Source organism: Ovis aries, chromosome 8 (genome assembly GCF_016772045.2).
Source record: "Ovis aries strain OAR_USU_Benz2616 breed Rambouillet chromosome 8, ARS-UI_Ramb_v3.0, whole genome shotgun sequence".
Classification (NCBI taxonomy): Eukaryota; Metazoa; Chordata; class Mammalia; order Artiodactyla; family Bovidae; genus Ovis; species Ovis aries.
Genome location: NC_056061.1, coordinates 57,618,229 through 57,631,830, shown reverse-complemented (window position 1 = coordinate 57,631,830; position 13,602 = coordinate 57,618,229).

Sequence of the window (13,602 nt, the reverse complement as noted above, 5' to 3'; positions counted from 1 at the left end):
AAATTTCCCAGTGGAGGAGAGACAGAAGAACACCTTTGGAACTCAGTTACCTAATGTTCGAGTTGAAGTTTGAATGTGGTGTGATTTAGTCTCCAAGTCATGTTCGACTCTTGTGATCCCATAGACCATAGCCTGCTAGGCTCCTCTGTCCATGAGATTTTCCAGGCAGCAACACTGGAGTGGTTTGCTATTTCCTTCTTCAGGAAGTTTTAATAGATATATCTAAATTTCTCCTTCTTTTGTTTTTCTTTTTCTTCAGCAACATTTATGACACTAACACAAGCTGGGGCTGAACGGGTAATGTTTTGGAATTGAGATGGATCTGGGTTTTGTGTTTGGGTAGCCATATTACAGATCAGAGATGCATTTCATGAATGTGAGAGCTCAGAGATGGAGACTTTTTTCAGAATGTAGGCCCTTTGGACATTTGCAGAAATCTTGGGAAAGGACTTTGAGCCTCTAAAGACATGAATTGACCTATTAGTTTGGTGAAAAAGTAATTGCGGTTTCAAACTGTGAATTTTAAATCATTATGTTGTTGCTTAGTCACAAAGTCCTGTCCAACTCTTTGCATCCCATGAACTGTAGCATACCAGGCTTCCCTGTCCCTCACTATTAATCAAAATAGGAATCATTAAAATCAAAACATTTTTGCCAATGAGAAATTAATTTGCTTATTCCTTTTCCAGTGGTCACGTATGGATGTGAGAGTTGGACTGTGAAGAAAGCTGAGTGCTGAAGAATTGATGCTTTTGAACTGTGGTGTTGGAGAAGACTCTTGACAGTCCCTTGGACTGCAAGGAGATCCAACCAGTCCATTTCGAAAGAGATTAGCCCTGGGATTTCTTTGGAAAGAATGATGCTAAAGCTGAAACTCCAGTACTTTGGCCATCTCATGTGAAGAGTTGACTCATTGGAAAAGGCTCTGATCCTGGGAGGGATTGGGGACAGGAGAAGGGGATGACAGAGGATGAGATGGCTGGATAGCATCACTGACTCGATGGACGTGAGTCTGAGTGAACTCCGGGAGATGGTGATGGACAGGGAGGTCTGGCGTGCTGTGATTCATGGGGTCACAGAGTTGGACATGACTGAGCCACTGAACTGAACTGAACTGATAACATAAAAATCCATGCTTCAGGATTAGATGAAATTTTGGAAAGCATTTTCCTCCTCCTGTTGGTTGTAGAAGCATTTTCCCAGCAAAAAGTTGTTGAGATGCTTGAAGAAGTGATAAATCGTTGGCAAGAGGTCAGGTGAATATGGTAGATGAGGCAAAAGTTTGTAGCCCAATTCGTTCAACTGTTGAAGCATGGTTGTGCAACATGAGGTCGGGCACTGTCATGAAGTAGGATTGGACCCTTTCTGTTGACCAATGCCAGCTGCAGGCTTTGCAGTTTTCAGGGCATCTCCTCAATTTGCTGAGCATACATCTCAGATGTAACAGCTTTGTTGGGCTTCAGAAAGCTGTAGTGAGTCAGGCCAACAGTGACTATGACCTTTTTTTGGTGCAAGTTTGGCTTTGGGATGTGCTTTGGAGATTTTTCTTGGTCCATCCACTGAGCTGGTCATGGCTGGTTGTCATATAAAACCCACATTTTGTAGCACGTCAAAATCCAAGCCAGAAATGGTTTGTTTTTGTAGCATAGAATAAGAAAAGATGACACTTCAAAACAATGATATGTTTGATTTTCAGTCAGCTCATGAGGCACCCACTTATCAAGCTTTTTCACCTTTCCAATCGACTTCAAATGCCAAATGACCATAGAATGGTTAACACTGAGTTCTTTGGCAACTGCTCATGCAGTTATACAAGGATCAGCTTTGATAATGCTCTCAATTGGTTGCTGTTAATTTCTGATGGGGTGCCATTGTGCTCCATCTTGAAGGCTCTTTTCTGCTCTGCAAAATTTCTTGAATCAGCACTGTGCTGTATGTTCATTAGCAGTTCCTGGGCCAAATGTGTTGTTGATGTTACTAGTTGTCTCTGCTGCTTTACCACCCACTTTGAACTTGAGCAAGAAAATCACTCAAATTTGTTTTTTGTCTAGCATCATTTCCCTAGTCTAAAATATGTATAAAATAAACAGCAAGTAGTAAGTCATTAGCAAAAAAAATAATAATAATAAAGTGAGAAATGTGCATTAAAATGATGTTTAACATAACCACATTTAAGAATGTATTCCAAGATCAAAGAGCAAAATTCAACAACTGACAGCCACAATTAATTTTGCACCAACCTAACACAAAAACCAGTCTTACTAAGGTCTTAATGAGATTCACCTAATACTTTTGTTAAATAAAAATGGGGGTAAAAATACAAACTATATGAGACCTTTTGTAAATTGTGATATCCTCAAAAAAAAGTGGTGCTACTTTTATAATACAATTTTAATAAATGTTATTTTTATTCTTATCCTTAATCTTTGATCTCTAATGAGCTTACAGAAATAAAAGAAAAAAAATTAAGTCATTATAAAGAATAGCATATTTTTACAAAGAAAATGCTAGGTATGATAAAGAGACCCATTAGGAGTTAGTTTCTTTCTTTGGTAGGTAATATTTTAAAATTAAATAGATACAATTTTCTTTCTGTTAGTTAAGAGCAGCCCTAAACACTGTCATCTCCCTTTAGTATATATTGATGAATATTACTTTACATGTAGGTATCAAAATTAAATGCCTGATATGAGAATGAAATAAAAACTTTTAATTTATCTCTCTGTATCAAGGCAGGTAAGGTACCTTAGTGAATTATGAAATCATATTTTGTAAGAAAAAATTCTTTTTTGAGGGGTAGCAGAGAAATAGCTTCATGGAATTTTGGACAATATAGTCATGCCATATATTTCAGTATATGTATTTAAGATTATGTATCTTCTGATTATTTACTTGTCAAGTTTGATAAATATGATTAGAAAATAACAGTAGTATCTTGGTTAGAGTCATTTTTCCCAACAGTTAAGAAAACAAAATGCTAGTAAGGTTTTGATTTTGGAATCATAGTATTATTACAATACACTGACCACTAGATGGAGACAAGCCCTCCTTAGCTTCACCTATGATAATTTTTTTTACAATGAGTAGAAACTCACAACAAAAGAGTTAGGTTAATGCAGTACTGAATATTCAGAACCATAACAAATATGTGTGTAAGGTTTCATTTGTCCTCAGCATCTCAGTTATTAGGATCTGTTTAATCTGAGGAATGTAGCAAGAGTTTGCACAAAAAATCTTCCATTATCATTGAGGGTAATTTCCAAACTAAATAATGACATTATAAAGGAAGGTCTTCTTTTTTCCCCTAAGTGATTTAGCAATATCTTCAGAATACCTAAATTTTGTTTGTTTTTTGAGGTTTTGTTAAATAGTTTTCAATGAAACATCAGAACGAGTTGCTCTATCATTATATTATTAAGAGAATATTTATTGTTCAAATGTCAAGCAACAGTTAGAACTGGACATGGAACAACAGACTGGTTCCAAATCGGGAAAGAAGTATGTCAAGGCTGTATATTTAACTTACATGCAGAGAACATCATGCAAAATGCCAGGTTGGATGAAGCACAAGCTAGAATCAAGATTGTTGGGAGAAATATAAATAACCTCAAATATGCAGATGATACCACTCTTATGGCAGAGGGCAAAGAAGAACTAAACAGCATCTTGATGAGAGTGAAAGAAGAGAGTGAAAAAGTTGGCTTAAAGCTCAACATTCAGAAAACTAAGATCAAGGCATTTGGTCCCATCACTTCATGGCAAATAGATGGGGAATCAATGGAAACCATGCCAGAGTTTAATTTTGGGGGCTCCAAAATCATTGCAGATGGTGACTGCAGCCATGAAATTAAAAGGCGCTTGCTTCTTGGAAGAACAGCTATGATCAACCTAGAAAGCATGTTAAAAAGCAGAGACATTACTTTGCCAACAAAGGTCCGTCTAATCAAAACTATGGTTTTTTTCCAATAGTCATGTATGGATGTGAGAGATGGTCTATAAAAAAGACTGAGGACTGAGGAATTGATGCTTTTGAACTGTGATGTTGGAGAAGACTCTTGAGAGTCCCTTGGACTGCAAAGAGATTCAACCAGTCTATACTAAAGGAAATCAGTACTGAATACTCATTGGAAGGACTGATGCTGAAGCTGAAACTCCAATACTTTGGCCATCTGATGTGAAGAACTGACTCACTTGAAAAGACCCTGATGCTGGGAAATATTGAAGGTGGGAGGAGAAGGGGATGACAGAGGATGAGATGATTGGATGGCACCACTGACTCAATGAACATGAGTTTGAGTGAACTCTGGGAGTTGGTGATGGACAGAGAATCCTGGTGTGCTGCAGTTCATGGGGTCACAGAGTCGCACATAACTTAGTGACTGAACTGAACTGAACTTTAATCCACACTCAGGTCCTTAAGTGATATTTCATCATATAACTTAATCAGGTTCAATACCATTCAGATTCTAGGCACTAAGATTTGGAATTTGTGAGTTCTATTCAGTGTCCTCAAATTTGTTCCCATGGTTTTGTAAAACTATGTACTTTCTTACAGATTTTAAAGAAGACATCTAAATTTTTAATCATTTCTGAATAGTGAGATTTCTAGTGTATTGTAAAAAAGTCATAAAATAAGATTTAGAATTCTATATAAGAATTCTATATTAGAATTCTAATTCTTAATTCTTAGACTATAAGGTTGCAGCTATAGAATCCTTGCTGCTGCTGCTAAGTCACTTCAGTCGTGTCCGACTCTGTGTGACCCCATAGACGGAAGCCCACCAGGCTCCCCCGTCCCTGAGACTCTCCAGGCAAGAACACTGGAGTGGGTTGCCATTTACTTCTCCAATGCATGAAAGAGAAAATTGAAAGGGAAGTTGCTCAGTCGTGTCCGACTCTTCGCGACCCCATGGCCCGCAGCCTACCAGGCTCCTCTGTCCATGGGATTTTCCAGGCAAGAGTACTGGAGTGGGGTGCCATTGCCTTCTCTGATAGAATCCTTACCATTACCTATTTTAGAAAATGCTTAATCAAGCTCTTTAATATTCCTTGTTTTCCTTAAACTTGGTTTTTCCATACAGAATATTGCTCTAATATATTTTATGCTTAAAACACCCTATCATAGTCTTCTGGCATAAAAATATATATCTTTGCCATTAAATTTTACATGCACTTGTTGGTTGGTTTTTCTTCGAACTCTACCTACTAGAATACAAACTCCATAGGGATAGAAATTTCCTTTCAGTTTGGTCACCTCCGAATTCCAAGGACTTGAGACAGGGTCTGACACAAAGTAGATACTAGCTAAACATTTTTGGAATGAATAAAAGTGAAACTTAAAAGTTTTCAACTTTTCTATGCCCACAAGTCTTTATGTACTAAATGTTTTGCTTTAGATTGAGTTGTTATGACAGTTATTATTAACAAATATTTTTTAAAAAAATATAGAATATATTAAAATGTTGCTAATTATTAAGACAAAAAGTAAAATATTAGGAATGTAGTTCTCAGTGAGATGGATGGGCTTTCCTTATTTTCATGGTCACATATCCCTGTGGGAATATTAGTGCTACAATGAGATAGAGCTCAGTATCAATTCTGTTTCATTTAAAAATATTCATAGATGTAAACACTAAAAAAACCCTTAATCATGTAAATAAAAATGTGAAGGTGATTTTACAGCACTAACACAGTTCTTTGACTTACTCTTGACTTAGTGCCAAATATCACAGAGTTGTCCATTAGTGAAGGAATTTTAATAACTCATCAGCTACTATATTGATTAGATTCTTCTGCAATTTTGTTGAAAGTTGAATATTAAAACTACCTGAGTGGAATATGACATTACCTCAAAACATCATTGTTTCAAAATGTTCGTTAGTTTGATATCCTTGAAGCATGTATCCCTCTGGATGTGTTTTTCTTTTATGAGGGGAAAGTGGGCAATCATAAAAAAAGGATAGTAGGGGAGGACAAGAGGGAGAATGTGGGTCTTGCTTCCATACTGATGCTTTCATGGATCCTTAGCCAGATTATTTTGAGGAAAGAGTATAAATGGAAATAAAAACCTAGGAATGTGTTGCCTTAAAACAGTGTTTTAGTAAATAGTATCTCCTACAAAGTTTTTTGCATATACATAGGTTATCCTAATTTTAGGGTCACTGTCCTTGGTAACCATTTAATTCTGCTGTGACAACCTGACTGCCCCTACTCTGAGCTGATACAGCTTGAGCAGGATAACGTCCCCATCTGACAATATAGCTGTTTGGTCACTCAGTTGTGTCCAACTCTTTGTGACACCGTGGACTGTATTCTACCAGGCTCCTCTGTCCATGGAATTTTCCAGGCAAGATTACTGGAGAGGGTTGCCATTTCCTTCTTCAGACAATATAGTAGTCCTCCCTTATCCTCAGGGAATACGTTCCAAGACCCCCAGTGGATGACTGAAACCATGAACAGTACTGACCTTATATATACTCTGCTTTTTTCCTATACCTATGATAAAGTTTAATTTATAAATTTATATAAATTTATAGATTAGGCACAATGAGGGACTAACAACAATAATTGATAATAAATTAGAATAATCAGAGCAATATACTGTAATAAAAATTATGTGAATGTGGTCTCTCTCTGTCTCAGAATATCTTATTGTATAAACTTAATGCCTGCTTTGCCTTAATGAAGCTCGTATCATGCCCAGTGGGAGTAACTTTAAGAATTTCTCATAGAAAGAACAAGATGGTAGAGGAGTAGCTGGATGTGGAATACACCTCTCTCCATGGATACATCAGGAATACACCCTCAGACACAGAAGTGCATGCAGAACACCAGCTGAGAGGAGACAGGAGTACCTGACCACTGGAAAAGAAAATATAGAACCATGCAAAACTCAGTAGGACAAAGGAACTATGCAGAAAAACAGGAGGGTTAGTAGGGTTGGACCTGCCCTCGGTGGATGGGGGAACTGTAGCAGGGGTCTGATCCCCACATCAGGGCAATTGTTTGAGTCAGAGGAGAAGCATTTAAGGCTGAGAGTGAAACAGCTGATCTGTGGCAGCCTAAAAGGGATGAGAATCAGACAGCCCTTCCCACAGCCATACATGCCCTGGACAGGGTTGCAGATCCCCTGGAAGGCACAGTGGCTGGGAGCTGGAGTTTAGGGATTGTGGAGCAATCACAGGGTAAGGGCTGCTGTTGACTATGGAGAATCGGGTTAAGGGGATGTGAGGGAGGAGGCTATGGCTGGATATGCCTGTGCAGAAAAACCGGGCAGCCATGGAAGCAAGGCAATACTGATGAGTCACGCATGCATACGGGCTGAAGCCATCACCATGGCCTCTTTCACCCCACACGCCAGCATGGAAGCTGAACAATAGAGAGGCTGGCCCATCAAATGCCTGATGCGCTGAACTACAGAGTAGAACCCCATTCAGGGTGCCCCTTTAAGTGCCTGACATGCTGATCTACAGAGTAGGACCCCAGCCAGGGGAGCGTCTCTATGTGCCTGATGTTCTGAACAACACAGAAGGACCCCAGGCAAGGGAGCCCTCTAAATGCCTGAATGGGTGGAGCTATGGAGAAAGACTGGCCAAAGACCCTTTCTATCACCAGCTACAAGAGACTTGAAAAAAGACTCTGATAGGGCCATAACTTGTGCAGCAGAGGTAGTCTGTGTCCCTGCACACGTGGGCACTGCCAGGGTCCCCGGTGTGCCACATTCACGCTCAACTCTTACTGGGGCAGAGCTGCCACAGGCAAAAAAAAAGTCTTGCATCTAGGTGCACAGGGTTGTTTTGGTCATGTCCAACTCTTTGCAGCCCTGTAGACTGTGGCCTGCCAGGCTTCTCTGTCAGGGGGGTTCTCAAGGCAAGAATACTTGAGTGTATTTTCCAATATTGGTTGCCAGATCCTTCTAGAGCACTATATTTCCTGCTGCCCTAGCTTCCAACTCCCCTGAGTACCTGGTGCTGCCAGAACCCCTGTGACCTAAGTCATTTTGAAAATGATTATACTACCAAATGCAATCTACAGATTCAATGTGATCCCTATCAAATGACCAATGACATTTTTTCACAGAACTAGAACAAAAAATTTAACAATTCATATGGAAACACAGAAGACCCCAAATAGCCAAAGCAGTCTTGAGAAAGAAGAATGGAGCTGGAGGAATCAACCTTCCTGACTTCAGATTATACTACAAAGCTACAGTCATCAAGACAGTATGGTACAGAAACACTGTAACATAAAAACAGAAATACAGACCAATAGAACAAAATAGAAAGCCCAGAAATAAATCCATGCACCTATGAGTACCTTATTTTTGACAAAGGAGGTAAGAATATACAGTGGGGCAAAGACAGCCTCTTCGATAAATGGTCTGGGAAAACTGGACAGCTACATGTAAAAGAATGACATTAGAACACTTCCTAACACCATACACCAAGATAAACTCAAAATGGATTAAAGACCTAAATGCAAGACCAGAAACTATAAAACTCTTAGAGGCAAACATAGGCAGAACACTCAATGACATAAATCAAAGCAAGATCCTCTATGGCCCACCTCCTAGAGTGATGGAAATAAAAACAAAAGTAAACAAATGGGACCTGATTAAACTTAAAAGCTTTGCACAACAAAGGAAACTATAAGCAAGGTGAAAAGACAACCCTCAGAATGAGAGAAAATAATAGCAAATGACACAACTGATAAAAGATTAATTTCCAAAATATACAAGCAGCTTATACAATTCAATACCAGAAAAACAAACAACCCAATCAAAAAGTGGGGAAAAGACCTAAACAGACATTTCTCCAAAGAAGACATACAGATGGCTAACAAACACATGAAAAGATGCTCAACATTGCTCATTATTAGAGAAATGCAAATCAAAACTACAATGAGATATCACCTCACACTGGTCAGAATAGCCATCATCAAAAAGTCTACAAACAATAAATGCTGGAGAAGGTGTGGAGAAAAGGGAAGGCGCTTGCCCTGTTGGTAGGAATGTAAATTGATACAGCCACTATGGAAGACACTATGGAGATTCCTTAAAAAACTAAGAATAAAACCACCATATGACCCAGCAATCCCACTCCTAGGCATATAACCTGAGGAAACCAAAATTGAAAAAGACACATGTATCCCATTGTTCAATAAATAAATTTAAATTAAAGCAAATTCTCAATAAAACAATAATGATTAAATTTTTTTCTTTTTTCTTTCTTCACAATTTCATGAACAGAAGATTTATTCTTACTGTAGATCACAGCAAATTCAGCATACTATTTTTTTTCTTCTCTTGTTGAAAACTTTCACCTTTTCACTGAAAGGAAACATTTCATGTCTTCTCAAATTGCCAGCAACACTATTCTTGCATCTGGGGGATGTTATTAAGTAGAATGAGGGTGACTTGAACATAGCACTGCAATAATGGAGACAACTAGATGACTAATGGTTAGTACCCACTGGACAAAGGGCTAATTCATGTCCTGGGCAGGATGGAGCGAGATGGCAGAGATTTCAATATGCTACTCAAACAGTTTGCAGTTTAAAACCTATGAAATGTTTATTTCTCTGGAAATGTTTATTTCCTTTTAAAATTTTCAGACCACAATTGACCCATGAATTGATAACTGAAATAACAAAGAAAAACCACAGATAAGGGTGAAATGTCTGTAATGGAAACTGTAGCAGTCTGAAATATTCCACAACAATAATATGCAAGCACTTCCTGCTGGGTCAAGAAATGAACTATTACACTGAACATTAACTGATAATGTACTTATCTGACAGTACATTTCTCCGCCTGGTAAGCCTGGCTAACCACAAGCCAAGTCAAAGACAGTTGTGTTTTCCAAAAGATATTTTAGTCATTTGAGCCAAAATAGGAAAATTATTAATGAAAAACCTTCATGACACTGCAATTAAGTATATTATTACTAATCTTCATGGGAATCTAACTTGATGATATAGGTATTGTTTTAGCCCCATCCTCTAATGAGAAAAAGGAGGTTGAAAGCTGTTGAGTAACTTGCCCAAGGTCACTGGGCACAAAGGCCACATAAAAAAGCATAGGTGGCAATGTTCACTTAAATAGCGACAATAACAATAGTAATAACAAGTAAAGTTTATTGAGCACTATCCACAGCATTCCAGCTGGTGAACATCAAAGATGCAGTACCAGAAAGCCTTCATCTTTTACTATTTGAGGTCATATCAACAATATTAAAAACAAACCAGCTTTAACCTGGAACATATCAGAATGTCAGGTATGTTAAAGCACTCTTGCTTGAATCTGAAGCCATTCAGAATTGTCTCCTATTTTTGATAGAGTTTTTCAAAATCTTATGTACTTTCCTAGAATGTATCAAACATTTTTTCAGGTTTTGTTTGGAAAGGTTGTGTTTCTGAACGTGGATCTTCCTTGCTTGGCAAGTTTAATAAAACTATATTTTAGAATCATACTACACTCTGAACCAAATATTGTTATCAGCATTTTAGATGCCAATATATTTAATCCTTATAGCAGATTCATGGATCATTTGGATTTCCATCTTATATTTGAGGCAATTGAAGCACAGAGAGGTTAATAAACTTACTGAAGGCCACATGGGAAATGGTAGAGCCAAAATTCAACCCAGGTAGTCTGCATACAGAGCCCATACTCTTAAATTTCTTTTGGCTATGCCAGGTCTCCATTGCTTTGAGCGGGCTTTCTCTAGTTGTGGTGATCAGGGGTTACTCTTCGCTGCTACATGCAGGCTTCTCCTTGCAGTGGCTTCTCTTGTTGTGGAGCACAGGCACTAGGCAGCTGGGCTTCAGAAGTTGCAGCACACGGGCTCAGTAGTTGTGTCACCCAGGCTCAGTAGTTATGGCACACAGGCTTAGGTGCTCTGCACTATGTGGAATCTTCCCAGACCAAGGATTGAACCAGGGTCTCTTGCAAGGGCAGATTGATTTTTATTCACTGCACCTTCAGGGAAGTCCTGGAGTCTACATTCTTAATCAAGTGTCATATGGTACCTACAAAATTTTAAAAAAAATATTTAGAACTATACTAGAAAAATAGAAAGGAAACATTTCATTGACTGGAAACCATGGGACATAATTGAATGATGAAAGGTACACAATAGCAGAGCAACATTAGGCAGAAGCTGGAAGGTATAACTAGAGAGGAAACAGAGGCAGAGGTAACTCTTGGGGGAATTATTTGGTATAGTAGCAAGATGTTCTGGGAGGTCAAACTCCTGGTTCATTATTGACTATTCAGGATGCCTGCATTTTAGAGGCGTCAGTATGTGGGAGCTTGGGTTTTAAAAAAAGAGGCAGAACTCCAAGTGGTTGGTAAGACCTAGAAGTTTGTGTTCCCACACCCAGAAGACCAACTACTGATATACTTTGTCTCACCAGACACATTCTGCTTCTTCTAGGACATCACTTCAAACAGGCTGCTGCACAAATTCCAGCACCTCATTACAAACCTTAATTCTCTTTGGATTGTGCAAAACACATGCAACAGATAATATAATCAAAATTTCAGCCACAAAATTGAGCACACAACCAGAATCAGCAAAAATTTAAGAATACAATAAAAGGGAGACCACAGATTTAAGTAACCAAGTAAACTGTGCCTGAAAACTCAGAATGATACAAGTAAAAACTTAACTTACTAAAAATAATTAAATATATCATGAAATTAAAAATCTTACCATAGAAATTAAAATTCAAGAGAATGTTGATAGATGAAACAAAGCTGGTTGTGTTTTAGTAACAGTTAAAGATAATTTAATAATAATAGATATTGGGCTTCCATCTATGATTTGTATCTATAATACATGGGTTTTGCTGTATTTTTTTCTATTTTGATATATGTTTGAAATTTCCCATGGTAAGAGACTAAAAATCATATCTTAAAAGAGATAAATAAAAGAATCAACATGATGAAATATCAAGTCAAAGGATTCTCATTGAACATATCACAAGAAATAAATTGAAAATATGAAAGAAAAATTAAATGAAAAGTAGATCTAGAACTTGTGACATCATCTTATAGAAGTTACAGAAGAGTGATAAGGCCACAAACGCAAAGATGTAATAAACATGAGCTGTAGGTTGAAAGAGATAACAAGATAGATGGTAGTAAATACCTGGATAGATAGATAGACTACCAGCAACACCAAGAATACGTTGTGTAGACATCACAAAGTGAAATTTATGACTACCTCAGTCAAGTGACAGAGATAGAATTCAAAAGTGGGTCAAATTGCATCACACAAAAATCTAGGTTTGTATTTTTTTCTTGTAAGGCTATTTATTGTAAAAATTTATTCTGAAACATTGGTTCCCAACTTGGGGAAAGTACCATAAAAACCTGTAAGTAAAAGAGACTAAAGTAATTTGAAGTTCAAGAATATGAAACGTTAAAATTTCTATGAAAAGCCAAAAAATGGCCTGCATTTAAATTCTTCATAGTATGCTTTCCGTAATGTCTCTAAGTGAGTTTCAAAATTAAAATACATGCTATTTCTGACATTATTAACAGAAACATCTTCTTCACATCCCAGTTTTTCTGGTTATGCATATTCTTATTTTCTGTATTTCTATAGGTCTCTTTCGAATAGATATAACCCAAAGAATTATGCTCAAATATAAACATTATTTGCTAAAATAACTTTTATTTCCTCATTCAAATGCATTATGACTGAAAGATTGTTATAGCTTAACTAGACAATGCATTCATTGTTAGAGACGGTGGGTTTTTTTTTTTTTTCTTTTCATTTTGCAGTGGCAAGTGTCCAGAGATAGTGCCTGATTATTTTTGATTGCAATAGATTCTAGCCCTAGGCTTTCTTTTCTCTGCCCATCCATCCCAGCCAAGTGGTCAATTATCAATAGATATATACAAAACATTGAAAAGCATAACAGCAATCATTAAGTCATTTTGTCATTTCCACTCAAATTATTTTTCTTACATGTAAAGGTTTTTGTGTATCACTTTTTTATAGGATAGGAAATAAATAGTAATTTTCTTAACCTTTTGAGTACTATTATTAATGATTTGTCAAAAAGATAAATATGTGTAATTTAAAGTTTTTACTCTAGTCTTGATCACCCCTAGAATTAGACTATCCTTACTCCTGGGAAAAGAATCTTAAAAAAAAAAAAAAAGCAGTGTGTCACCTGTTGAGGCAAAACTATCTTAGTGATACAGTGAAAAAACAGGAAGAAGGAGGGAAAACAAAATCAAAATCCTCCCCTCAAAATGAGTCTGAATAAAACTGTTAAGGAGAGATTTTTAAAGGGAAAGTTAGATTTTTGAATGCATTTATCAGAAAATGAGTGCTTAGAAAATAGATAAACATAGCTTTTACGCAAACACCTAGAAAAAGAGTGGGAAAAAACCTAAAGAAAGAAGAAAGGATGTTACACCATAAGCAGGAACTCAAAATGAGAACATAGAAACCTTTAGATCAACAATATGGTTTTTAATATGGATAATAATAGGAAGAATATTTTACATAACTGATAAAGTGGAAAAAAGACATGCATAAATAACATAAATAGGACATTAATATTGGAGGAAGAAATGGCAACCTA